Consider the following 14,090-nt stretch of genomic DNA (forward strand, 5'->3'; position numbering starts at 1 on the left):
TAAAACGCCCAAAATTTTACGAGTACCGCCTCCTGGGTGTGACAACGGCCAAAGAGGCCGCCCACACCCAACCCTCCCATTATATACCCACCCCAACAAACCCACCCCTTCCTGGCAACCGTCCAATCACATTCCGATCCCTCTGTGGTCTGTTCCACAAGCCCGATAAGCCCGGGAGGAGACCGGGCAAGCCTGGCTCCCCCCAAATCCCCATTTAATGAATATGCAGCATAAATCAAGCGTGGTTAACATGGTGCAGCTACTTCAGCCACATGCTTCATTAAAAAGACGTTATTATTGAAATTAGAAAATTAAGTTTTTTTTGTTTTACAGAAATTCACCATATAAATGCTTAGCTAGTTTGAAACAGCTTACCTAAACTCTCGAACAGTCCACACGTTATCCCCATGTGTAATTCATTGAGCCTCCGCCCTGTTAAAAACTCATACTATAGGTGCTGGATTTCAGATTTAGCTGCAGTTCCATGCTCCAAGTCATGCAATCTGCCCTTCCCCCTCCACTCGCAAAGTTTGCAGAAAGGTAGTAGACTCTTACTTTGGTCTCATCCGTCTGTGGTTACAATTTGAATTCTAAATTTGATCGAGACAAGCTGCAGGACAGAAACGAGTTAAAGAAGACAAAGGAGGTTTTTTTCCTGATTTGAGCAAAATGGTTTTGTAAATTTGAGTCATGCCCCCGAATATTTATTTACTTAGCTAGTTGATAATAGACGCAAACCCAAATGTTTAAATAAATGTAACAATTGTGTACACATACTCTGAGTTTGAGGTGTTGCGTCTTGGCTCGAAAATTCACAAAAGCACTACTAACATTGTTCTACTGAACTTTTGCATTTGACGTTTGAGGTTCAATAGTGTTCATTGCGGCAGTGGTGTCCAACAAGTGGGTCTCCTGACACGTTTTCTGATCTGTGCTGCCATGGCCGCATATCTCCAGTGTTACCAAGATATGCATTGGAAATTGAGACACCTCCGAGTAATATGGTGTGTGTCCTGGTAATTCTCAGAGACGTCCTAAGGTGGTTTTGCTGGTGGAAGTAATGTTTTAAGCAGATTATTCTCTGAATTGCTAGCCCAAGGTAATGACAATACCATTGCAGCCCTTTCCGCCATACTTAGTAGCCAATGAATTAAAAAAGAAACACTTTTTTGTTCATCATAACCTTTGCTTCAAAGTTTGACTATTTTCTTTTCAAAGGTACTTTTGGTGCAAAAGAAAAGTGAAAAAGTAGTAAGTACCTGTTCTTTTTTTGGATTTTTCTCCTTGGGGAGATTTATTTTTGGGAACATTGTCATCCTGTTTCTAGGAAATTGCGTGATTTTCATCTGAAACCCGAGGACATTTTTAGTGTACCTCTGGTAAAAACTGTAAGTTGAGCTGAGATCGGTAGAAAGCGAAAGTCGCATTGCTGCTATTTTCTTCTATCAAGTCAAAATATATTTTCTCAAATAGAATTGAACATACCTCGTAACATCAGTGCATCTTTAACATGAATTGAGCAAATTTGTTGATTTGTGAGAGATGGTTCAGAATGATACAGATAGCTGAGTTGGACAAGGCTGCCAGCATGTGCTGGATGTTGATTCTGAAACCTACTTCAGAGTGGCATAACATTGACATTTCACCAAAGAGTGATGTTGATACTAAACTGTCTGTGTTGTCTCAGCAATGTTTCTTTTTGGATGACATGGGCGAGTTGATAGTGAAGGCAAAGGACTTTGCTTTCATGATTCGATGTGTAGTGAATCCAAAGTTTCCTGTTTTTGAACCAACACAGGGCCGTATTGTGTATTTGTAGATGAAGACACATTCATTCATTCACCATCTTCATCTAGTTACTGGCCATCCATTCTTATATAATGGATAGACAGACTCCAGCGCAAGCAGTAAATGTCCTTATTTTTTATACTGTCAGTTATAGATAATTGGATAATTATAATTGTATCACTGAGGATCATTTCATCACGTCCACAATAAAGATCACTGAGAATAGCACAAATGTTTGAGGGACTTTGCCGGTCACCAGCACTCAATGACTGTGCAATATGTTCATATGGATGAATTGGAATTGATTGGAGATTTAAGATTAGCACAATTGCAGCTGCTTCCATATATCCCCTGTGATTCAAGAGGATTCTTGTATTAGTATTCAGTGCCACCTTTAGCACTGATGATGCCCCATGCAACAATGTTTGTTGGTGCCCCAAATAGCCACCTTCGCCACAGATTCCCTCACTACCACCCTTTAATAGTGCTGTTAAGTCTCCATAACCACTGTCTCTCAGGTGCAGTTAATTAGTTTTATACGCCACTCATACTAGTGTAGCATGTCGGAGCACTTCACAAACACATTATACAGTGGCAAATCAATCATGTCTGTGTAAATCAGTGTATAGGAAATGTTACATAAGCCAGAGGACGACAACGTGTAGGAGTCAAGTCATCCATACTGGTAGCCAGTAGATTTTAAGAGTGCTTGATTTGGAGAAGCACAAACTCATAATTTTAAAACTACGCCCATAGTTGGGGGTTGTCTTTACGAATGAGAATTGGTGTCTCCCCAAATTAACCATTTTTGCAACATTAGCATAATGAAAGAGTGGGGAAAAATCATAACACTGACCTATAGCTTGCAGTTTCTATTCAGATCTTTGATGATGGTTTCTAGCTCACTGTTTTATGTTAGAATTTTAACTTATAAACTGCTAGTAACTAAAGGATAGCTCAAACAAAAGCAGTAACCCGCTGACCTATTTACGTTATATGCACTTTGCGATCTGCATGGGACACGTTCTTTGCAGCAAGCATGCTAACCCTCTGCGCTATCTTATGGTGAGTTAAAACTTCCAATAGACAAAACTGGATTTCTCAGCAGAAGGTCCAGTAATCACCAGACTTATCTTGATATTTTAATTGTTAAAAGTTGCTGGAGGCAAGGAACGGGGTGGCAGGGACTTTTAAAACCATAAGATACTTAAAGGCAACGCCAGGGGCGGTTGCACCAGTAGCACCGCCGTAGAGCCGACCCTGTGAGTACTTTTTTAACAGTGGTGTCAAAGGTTAATAAGAGATAAGTAGAAGGAAGAGGCCGGGGTTGCCCTTGTAACTATGAGTGCATTGTCTGTGATTTTAATAATGGCTTGTTCTGTATTGCAGTATGGCCTGATGCTTGATTCGTATCATTTAGGATGGTGTTTGTGTCAGATGGGTTTGTAGATTCCTCTATTATTTTTTTCTGATAGATGCTAGATAGGTGATGATTCAGAGGTTGGTATACTCCACGAGTATGAAAATATGGCCTGTCTTGGGGGACTCTGCAAAGGTATGCTGTGTGCAAGTTCTTGATTGAGTTGATTTCAGGCAGATTAAAAGACACGATATCATTGTAATAGGTTGCTGCCAAGAGCTCTATGAGAACGGCCGTGACGCTGGCCACTGAATGTGTTTTGAAGGTGGCATGTGTTGCTGGTGTTTAGGTTAGTCGGTTGTTTGAAGAAGTTGTTGATGGTGTTGCATTTGCCCTTTTTGGTATTAGGTTACCTCCACGAGGCTTTGCCGTGCTTGGATTCGTCAGCTGGAATTCGTTCATTGTTGGAAACATCTCTTATATTAATAATAAAATTCAAAAGTTTTTTTTTTCTTTGAAAAACAATGCTCCCTTATAATTGTACAAAAACTACATAAGATAATGATATAATGTACCTGTGAAAGATGAACTATTTGATTAATGATGCTTCGGTCTTCTGCTACTAATATTACTGTAGTCAGGATGAGAATCGCAACGGCTTTAAAGGCGTGTTAATTCATATCAAGGCTGTGAACTATAAATAGATGACTACATTTTTGGTTGCATTTTTCTATATCATGGGGCCACTCACTTAAACGGTGCAATCATGTCCTCCGATCAGAAAGAATCAGACCATAAAACCTTAGTAAAATAAGGCGTCATGGTTTTGTAATTTGTTACTCATTCAGGGAATGAGTCTGCTGTCCTGTGAGGCGAGGCTCAGCTGCCTTTGAGTCAGTTTTGATTGTGGGAGGCTTCCGGTTTAGAGGGGAAAAATACTATTCGCCTTCAATCAGTGAGTGACACAGACATCCTGGGGTGCAGCGTGACGCGCTCTTTTCCTGCAACACACTGGCTGTTATTTCAAGTGGATGTAATTCCACGTCTTCCTCGTCCGTCTTATTATCCGCAATCGGTGGTAGGCACTTGTAACGTTATCTTGTTAGTCCGTGTGCTACTGATAATGTAAAAAGGTGTCCTTGATGCCTCATATGAAGACAACGTTTCAAGACCAAGTGTAAAGGTACTCGTGGCCGACGCTTGAAGGATTGTCGCTGCAAAAGCTGGTCCTCATCACTATCTGTTTAACCCACCTGCTGTAAAATTGATTTTTTGCACGCCTTAGTATCCGTTGCAGTCACAATTTGTTAAGAATATATGAGATATGTTTGTTTCTTAGCTCTGCTTATGAGCAAATTAAAGATACAGAGAGGTTAGCTCAGTGTTTAGAACAGCTTTTCTTTACATTCTTTAATGAGCATCTTAATTACTTTCGCTGTTGTGTTATAATTTAATGAGATAATACCTAAAGCAAGTTAAATTCTGTTATACGCCTATCTTCTAATGGCACTTGATTGTCAGCTGACAACATAATGTATATTCAATGTTTTGTCATTTGAAATTAACTGCTTTATTGGCACATTTAAAAATATAGGAAAATATATCACAATAAGTACTCTGGGATTGCCAGACCAACATGCCTCATTCTCATTCCACAAATTCTACCATCCACATTTAGAGGACATCCTTTACTGTGGAGGGATTTGCTGTGGAAAAAACACTATTGTAACTTCTTCGTACTCTGTCCTGTGGACAGTAGGACATTTTCTGCAATTGCTGAGGTTAGCATCACATTTCGTAACGTCAACAAATCTTTTTCAGTGACTGACCTGTAAAATTCAAGGTTCTCCATCCTGGACTCCCACAACAGTGCAGGAGCACCGGGAGTAGAGGTCCATCAACACTTCTGGACATTGCTGAAAGCCAGAGAAACTGCCATAGGACAGTGGCCTAGATGAAAACTGCGCACTGAAGCATCATAGAAGAAGGGCTGCTGCTGCACTGATGGACCAAATTATATGGCAGGGTTGACTAACTAATGTGCCATAAAAAAGCAAATTATGCAGCATAATATGGCATATTTGCTGATAGTATTACTTAATTTGTTGTCATTTTTACCCATGTTAACTCTCTCTGGGCATAGGTGTCACCTCATAGGTGTGAGCTAAACACCCAAATACAGCTAGAAACAACTGAAAGATGATCAGTAAACCTTTGTGAATGGCCTCCCACAGTCCTGCAACAGGTTTTGCAGTGTTTTTAATAACCTGATCCTTTCGCGCTGGAAACTAAAATATTTTATGGTAAAAAATGCAAATTAAGCAACAGGAGATGGATTATGTGGCAAACGAAGCAAATACATATTTATGTGGAAAGCACCATAGGCACAGAATCGTGCAATTCCAGTAATCCCACATAGGAGTTAATTTTTCCACAGTTGACTGTAATCCCTATTTGTTTTACACAATAGGTACTTGGTTTGGTGCCTTCTAACCATTTTGTAATTTAGAAGCTGAAACCTTTGAGAATGTTCAAAGAAGGGACTTTGCACTCGCACACAACGCCAGATTGATTAAATTGATTTGATGACATTGCAAGTGATCATTAAAAGGATTTACAACTCATAAGAGTCCAGCCGTTTGTTTTGAACTATTTGCACTGCCCCTCTCTCGTAGTCCAGTTGTGTTCAATATGTTTGCTGGGCATGCATTTAATAACATGGTACTTCGCGACTCATGCATCTTGGGTATATTTTACACGGTGTTCCAATATGACTGCTTCCAGGCCACGTTGGGCGGGGAAGGTGGTAGTTAGGAAAATCTGAATGATGGAGAACTGGGAGGGCAGTGTTTTATAAAGACCTGCTAGGGGCTTTGGACAGAAATTGGAGATAAAGAATGCTTAGCAGTGTGTAATAAGGCTTGAAAGGAGGAACAGAGCAAATTAAATCTATGTGAATGTGGTTGGAAAGGCCACAAATTAGTAAATGTGGGGAGTGAAGCACTGACGGGTGTGAAGGAAGTCGTGGTAGGTTATGACCCCTAATGCATTCCGGGCCAGCCTTCATAGTTTACAGACAGTTACCACCTGAAATGATCGTCAATTTCACGTGTAACCAGGCATTTATGGGATTAGTTGCTAATTGCTAATAGATGCTGTAGTTGTGATTCACAAAATTTGGTCGCAACAAATAGCGAGCCTCAAAACAGTCATGTCCCAAAAAACAAATTGCAGATTACTTTTGTACATCACAAATAGCCACTTTTTAAGTCCCCAAACCATTTGCGACCAAGTTGCCTTTCGCAACAGCTTTGTACATCTAGCCCTTCATTTCTTGGCCAGCTCGCATGCAATCACTATGTGCTCTCTCTGTCTCTCTCGCTCCCAATTAACTGCTTGTTTGCCAGGTCGTGGAACACGTCGTGTAGTACCAATCCTCAGAGTAGTTTGCAAAATTAAGATTAGTATGAGAAAAGTCAATAATCGGAAAACAATTAACAAAATGTATCAGGAACGTGTGAATCAGTGGGATTTACTCCAGAGCAATGATAAATTCAAGAGCAAGTGCGTCCTTTTCTTTTTTGAGAATGTGTTGATGTGATTGTGTTTAATAAGAAACTGCCCCTCACGTTTACGAATCTTTTTTAAAAAAAATATTTTTTTTATACAAAGAATGGCATTTTAAAATTTTATTTTTATATTCAAACTTTTCTTATTTGTAGGAAAAGGAGAACATAGGTGCGCATTTGGAAATTACATTTAGGAAAAATGTGAGCGTAGGTAGTAGTCCTGGGGAGAGGTGGAACAATTGCTAAGCAGAAGATAATGCAGATTTTACAAAGATACTGCCACAGAAGTCAAAATATTGCAACACTAATAAGAATCATTAGAAGACAGGGAATATTAAAACCACATCAATTTGTTAGCTGTGTAAGAGATAACCTGTTAACTGAACCTGAAGCTGGAATTGCGAATAAAAGAATGGAAAATGCCTCTACTTCAGCTACATGTTTCCTAATGGCTTAACAGTTATCTTGCATTGCAAAAGTTACTTGATACTGTTAACAACAAGTTTGTATTAGCTGGTCTCCCTTTTATGACTGCAAGTTCTTTGGCCATTTTGTTTCTATGCTTTTTTAGTTTTTAGTTATTTTATTTTTAATTAATTTTTGTAGTATCGGTTGTATATAACCCTGTTTTATTTACATCTTTCCTGTCTCGACCATTTTAAGATCTTTCATTGTGCAGTCTACTTTGTACATTATTGAACAGTGCTTTCAGTTTGTTTAAGCACTGTACTGTATTGCTTAATGTCTGTTGTGTATAATAATGTTATGCTTTCTCTGTTTCAAATTTAACTTGAACAGTTTTTAGGGTTCTATCTGTTGATAATATTCTGTTTAATGGCATAGTTACTATGATACTGATAATTGTGCCACATATTGCCACATTAAATGGTAAACTAGAAAGCTAAGACATCAACGGTGTTGATGTGTTGCAATGTAAAAGATGCATACACAATAGTATCTTGGTACGGTGGCCTGAACTCCTTTCCTAGATCTATCATCTTACATCCACAAATACCCTTAAGAGTGACTGGATTTCCTATAGGAATTCTGCATTTGCTTCAATGCATAAACTTTGGGGAAAGGATTTTTGTAATGTATTGATATTATGATGTATGGATAGTGTTGTACATTTATTATTCCCAACAACTAATACATTTTGGATTTGTTTCTGCTGCTGGAATGATGTACAATTGTTAGATATTTACCTCTTTATTTCAGAATGTACACAAATTACTTTCCAGCCATAAAGTGATTCAGAAATAAATTTAAGGTTAAAGATACACTGCCGGCATATGCCCATGGGCACCAGTATTTTGGCAAACCATTTCCAATGGGTGGGGGTCTGCTCTGTTGACCATATTATTAGAAGGCAGAGAGAAGTTAGTTAATAAAATGCTCAGTGGAAACTGGAACACACTGGTAGTAGGGACCATTACTAATCATGGTGGCACTCTATTGGCCCATGTTACAAATATCCTTTTAAAGGTAGAATTCCTGTAAATTATATTTAAACAATCTGGAGCCCCTGAACAATGCAGGACTGCTAGCTTGCAGAATTTTATTGGTGCAATGAATTATCAGTCCCAGCATAGTATAATGATGGAAATGTCTTCTGCATTTGGATTGAGTTGTCTGCATGCAGTTGTTAAATCATTGTCCTATCTATAGATAAATTATGGTAGTTGCGGATAGCTCAATTCATGTACAAACAGTGGGGACAATTTAATGACACCGTATGTTTTAGATATGGTTCATGCAGTATAAGATTGAGCTGATCAGATTTCCCCAAAACCATTCTGTAGAAGCAAGATAAGACTTGGACAATTTAATCAACTGAGTTCCACAAATACACTTAATAGCACAGAAACGTATAACATTATGCCCGATACCGTTGATGGAAATCTGAATGTACTGCTGGATTTGAAAAGTGCAGTTAGTTAAGAGAATACACCAATATGTCTGACATCCTGTGTATAATCGTATATGTCCCATTGTAGAACAATGTGGTGAAGGAGGTGTAGGTCAGAGTTTTGAGCTAGAAATAGACCATAACTGTTGTGTCCAGACCTTTCATTTATTGATGATTCTCTAAATAAATAGTGTCAAATGTTCTCCCTAAACTTCAAAGCATCTTAGCAGGGCATAAACTTATTGCTATGCTTAATCTTTTACGATAAAGATAGGCCATCACACGCTGCTTTACTTTTAATTTGTGGTGAGACAAATATGTTCACAATTTACCTAGTTGAAGGAGGATTTAGAAAAAAACAAGCATTGGAAAAGCCAACAAGCCTTGCTTAAAAGACCTAAGGGCTTTTCCATTGTTTTTAGCCATGCAGTGTAGTATCGTGGCTGCTGTGCAGCATGGCTAAACGAAGGCTCTATGACATGGCTGCGGAGTCATTTTGTAGGAACGTACATGCATTCAAAATGTATGCCTATTAAAGGACACAGTTGTTATTTACTTATCTGAGATCAGTAAATTTTAAAACAAGTTGTTTTATCATGCTCCTTTAAAAATATAGTGCAAAAAGGCTTAAATATATATATATATGAGTGGACTGTGGGAGTGGGTTGGGGAGGGGATGGGGTGAAGCCACATGGAGAGGGAGGATGAAGCAACACGGCGGGTGAGGGCGTGAAGTAATACAGCAGCAGGGGTGTGAAATACCTACACCCCAACACCCAGGACATATTGTTTGGGGTGAAGGGCAATACGTTTTTATTTTTATTTTGTCCTTGGGACAAGTAGGCCCAAACCCCTGCAGCACAAACTTAAAAGCAAGCAGAGGAGCAATAGAAGCCAGCAAGGTCAAAGACATGACAAAAGAGGCTCTGGTCATGGAGAGGGAGAAACAAAAGAATGACAGGCTGAAACAAGCCAAGCTATCCAATGCAAACCAATTAAATAACAGTGACACTAAATTCCAACCAGTGGTAAGCAGTGGGCAGGCTCCACGTTCATGTCTGTTTTTAGGACACTCGCAGTATCTCTTTAGCAACCTGACAGCCTGTGCTGTCTCATAGCCTCAACCTAATAACACATATGCCAGCTAACACTACAAACATATTAAAACAGGTACATCACACTACATGGTGTAATGTTTGGTTACAATTACAGTCAGCTGAGAAAACTAGTGAGTTTGGTGATTTGATTGATTTCAGAGGAAAGACAGATGAATGCCTGTATAGCAGTCGACATTGTAGCCATGTGTCGAAGCATATGAATGGGGTAAATAAGAGTGCTTCAACCTCCCAGACAGTGAACAATACATACACTTGAGGGTAAGAGGAAATATTTGCAATACAGTATAAGAAAGGTCGACAGTATACCAGCAAAACAGCAGGTGCATATCACTTCTATACCACATTTCAAGAAGATGGTACGCATTAAAAAGGCAGAAGTTAGGACGTCCCTAAAAGGAGAAGAAAGCCTGAGACAATAGGATAGCATCCCCGAATTGAGTGGTTTAAAGGCGAAGGTGCATGAATTGGTCACCTATTACTAGTATGCTAAATACATAGAGAAAACATTCTGTATCTGCCGTCATTAAAAAGAAACTGTAATAGCATATAAGGTAATGTCTCTCTTAAAAAGCTATTGCATACTCCAGGCTGAGGGAATAATGAGGGACTAGGTAGAAGACCCAAAAATTGATTTGAGGGAGAGGTGCATCTCTGAATAAGTAGGGGAACTAGCTGGATTAGTGTGCGCTGCGCAAGTCTTCGATAAGGTGACAATGAGCCAAGTGGTTTTGTGTGAAAGGAGAGATGCTCTAATAGAGAAGCTGGGATTTAGGGCTAACAAGGAATCAATTTGAAAAATGTAAGATATTCCAAAACAGACTTCATATTTGAATCGATATGGATGTCTTCAACGGTCTACTCGGATATCTCTTTTATATGTCCTATAATTTAATTAAATAATGTATTAAATCAATGAATAAAATTACAACGTAATCGACTTTTCCTTCCTAAAGAAGCTCTGCAGCAGCTTCCTATGCTCCAACTCTTCTTACTTGCCGATTGTTTTACAGTTTTCCTGGGGCAATATATTTTCTGTATTTACATACGTGCTGCAGTTATGTAATCCTGAGTGTAGAGTAGATGCCATTTACAGTGGTTAGACTGTTCTTGTCTGAACGCATACATTGTTTGCTGGGGCCTTTCATGTCTTATTTTCGCTTTTCTGAAAGCTTGCTTGCCCCAGTAGGTTTTGCTTTGCAAAGAATCACTAGTACAGTGGGTTTGTGTAATGGGCATGTCTTAAAATATGCAGCTTTCCCTTGTAGCAGTCATCTGATGTATTATTTATCCTAGCGCAGTTTTGTTTTTAGAATAAATTTCATGTGAAAAGACACCCCGTTACACTGAAATAATGTTCATACAGGTGCAAAAGGGGAGACTCCTTTGAGAAATCAGCACTTCAGCATCCGTCAAGCCTGGAAACTAGTAATTACATGCTGCAGCACTTTAGATTGGCTCACTGACACATTTCCGAGAATACTGCTGTGGCCACAGCCCAAGGCTGTGTAAATCCCATGGTATTATCAACATTGGCAGAGAACATATCTCTACTTGCCTTCAGCTGCTAGCAGATATATTCATCAGCGGAAGTAGATGGGCTAATTAATATGAGAAATAATACCATAGCATACTTTATATTCACCCCGCAAAATATATATTTTGTTAGACATATATGTAGAATTCAGCAATATGAAAGGTAGAAATGTGAGTTGCTTTCCTTTGCCCCAAGAAATTGAAGTGTGCAGATTTGATTTCTTCTAACATAACGTAGTCTGTCATTTTTGTATGTGACTCAGTTGCGGTCATGATAGTGCTCTCTTCTCTGAATCAAAGCTTGTGGTGTGCAAAATTATGTAATTTATTCACAACACAAACTCCATAAACATATTGCAAAATTACATTTTTAGAGCAGAATGTGATTAATGTGTATTGTTTTGTGATTTGAAATTTTGAAAAATGTGCATAATGCATTTGTGAGTTATGCACATTTTTACAGTAATTCAGAATTTTCCTGGGCCTTATTAAAACCCTTATTTCCCATTCTAAATGTTTTCCCTAATTGTCTTAGAGAATTGGGAGAGTTAAATACTTTCAATACAGTATTCTCATCCACCTTGTACTCCTGCACAGCGAATTTTCCATTAAAATCCACTGTCCCCTTTGCCCATGCCTGTTAAAAGATGTCAATAATTCTGAACCAGTCTAGAAACATATTGCAACCCTCTTTTAAAATATGAGGCTGCTAGGTGTGTTCATGTTGCCTGAATTACACTCACGCACAATGTTTTAATTTCTCTGGAATCACTTTTCCTAACTATTGGAAGCACCCCCGCCCTCCAATCTCATAATTATGAAATTGTCAAGTAATGAGATTCCTCTATTTTTTTTACTTTTGTGGATTAACCTTTATAAACTTTATACATATTGCACCGTTTGGTGAGTCTTTAAAATACCCTTTCAGGTCAACGTCATCTTTTTCCATGGTTGCATGTCAAACCATTTGCTATTGAATAGACTTTGTTTATTCTTTTTGTTCTTTACTACAGGATTTGTGGCCCTTTGGGTCTGACATAGTTTCACCTCCTGTCTTTTGATTTTCTTCGTTATTTAATTTTGTCCATGGAAGTGGTCTGAAAAATATTGAGGGATCTGTCAAATATCCAAGAGTGTCCATCTAATGTTCTTGCCTTCCCTATAGAATTTTGTTCTTGTTCTGTTAAAGTAGTTGATACAGTTCTCTCTGAGTCCTTACTGGACACTTGTTCGATCTCATTGTCTACCTGGAATTTGATACACAGTTGTTCTTTCCTTGAAGTTTTTAGTGAGGGTGGTCTCTGATTTCAAAGACCCATACAGGCCACGAGTTTGTTTAACTTTGTGTTAATCTTTCACAGCACGAATCCAACAAATAATGTATTAATGTATACCAGGCTTAATAATATCTGTGAAACCCTACTGCTTTCATTTGTGAGGTTAGTACAGAATTTAATGCTCCATTGTAATTGGGTGGTACATCAATTTCTCTACTTGATCCATAATCATTATCTCTAGACTCTTCAGCATAGACTTGAATATGTAGCCGTGAAATCTTGGATGAAGGAGAACACCTTGATATCTAAGCTTACTCAGGCTGATTCGCAAACAGTTCTTCAAGCTTTATGTCTGTAGTAGAGAGCCATTTCTAGTGATTGTTGAGACATTTATCTTTTCTCCTGGACCATTGATTACATTGTTAATTGTGATCCTTAATGTGATTTTGTCTCCAATATTCCTTATTAGCAAAGCAAACTCTCCTGTTCTCAAGGGTGATGTGCCATCTGACTCTTGCAAATGTTTATAGTCTCAAGGAATTAATTGGCTCAGCTTGAAAGTGAGATCTTGTTAGTTACAGATGCTTTGTCTTCTCTTGTCAGTGCATCCGTCTTAACTCCCATCTTTTTAATGAGTTGAGCTAATGGAGGTGACTCATGTCAAACTTCTGAGCTCACCAGCAGATTATAATCTTGGTTTGTAGCTGTGATTGAAACTTTGTTCACATTTAAGGTTGTTTCACTGGTCACTTTATATTCAGTGTTTGACAGACATGTCACATTAAAGTCTTCCACAATATTTTTTTTTAAACCAGATTTTATTAAGATTTTAGCATAGTCGATTCTTCTCATATATATGTTCCCTCTGCGGTACAATTCTTATACATGTTTTATTTGTATAGTAATGTTATCAAACAATCTGGCTTGGTAATATCTAAATGTTTAAGCAGAATTAATATTAACAACAATAATAACAATCCCCCCTCCCTAACCCCTTCGTCCGAGAACCATGTTCAAGCGTTGGTAATGTTCTTGAAGTGTCTCATGTAATGATTTAAATGTAATTAGATATATTTTGGTAGAGTTTGGTCAACTATTTCGTCATCGTAGTTTTGGGTATATATTCCGGTCTTTGACTAACGACTGAGAGCCATGTCCCCTGTCATCGTGTGTTATCCTGCCCGTGATGTTACCAAGTGAAGGAACCTTAGGGTGCGGTGTCTGCTCTAAGTATATCCATTATTACTTCCCATCCCTCTGCCATTTCAGGAAGTCTGATCCCTCTCCTAGATTCATGCTGGAGAAGCATTCCCTTCGCGTTTGCCCATTTAAGTAACTCGCTTTTCCATACGGGTACAATCTCTCTCTTAGCCATTGTTAAAGCTAAGTCCTGGAATCTATCTGTGGTTTTGTGTTTGGCTGAGTGAGTAAGGGCATGTAAGAGACAGTTAGCCATGGAGCAGGTCACTTCCCTACTCAGGAGATGCGTCAGGGTCCGGCATACCTCTGCCCAAAAGAGTTCTAGGGTGAGACATT

At 38.7% G+C, this 14,090-nt stretch overlaps 1 protein-coding gene across 1 annotated transcript in view; it reads left to right on the plus strand.

The window, feature by feature from the left end:
* The window catches only part of DOCK1 (dedicator of cytokinesis 1), a 1,072,828-nt gene that overhangs the window by 67,016 nt on the left and 991,722 nt on the right, over positions 1–14,090 (plus strand). The window lies entirely within an intron of this gene.

This window comes from Pleurodeles waltl, chromosome 6 (genome assembly GCF_031143425.1).
Source record: "Pleurodeles waltl isolate 20211129_DDA chromosome 6, aPleWal1.hap1.20221129, whole genome shotgun sequence".
In the NCBI taxonomy this organism is placed as follows: domain Eukaryota; kingdom Metazoa; phylum Chordata; class Amphibia; order Caudata; family Salamandridae; genus Pleurodeles; species Pleurodeles waltl.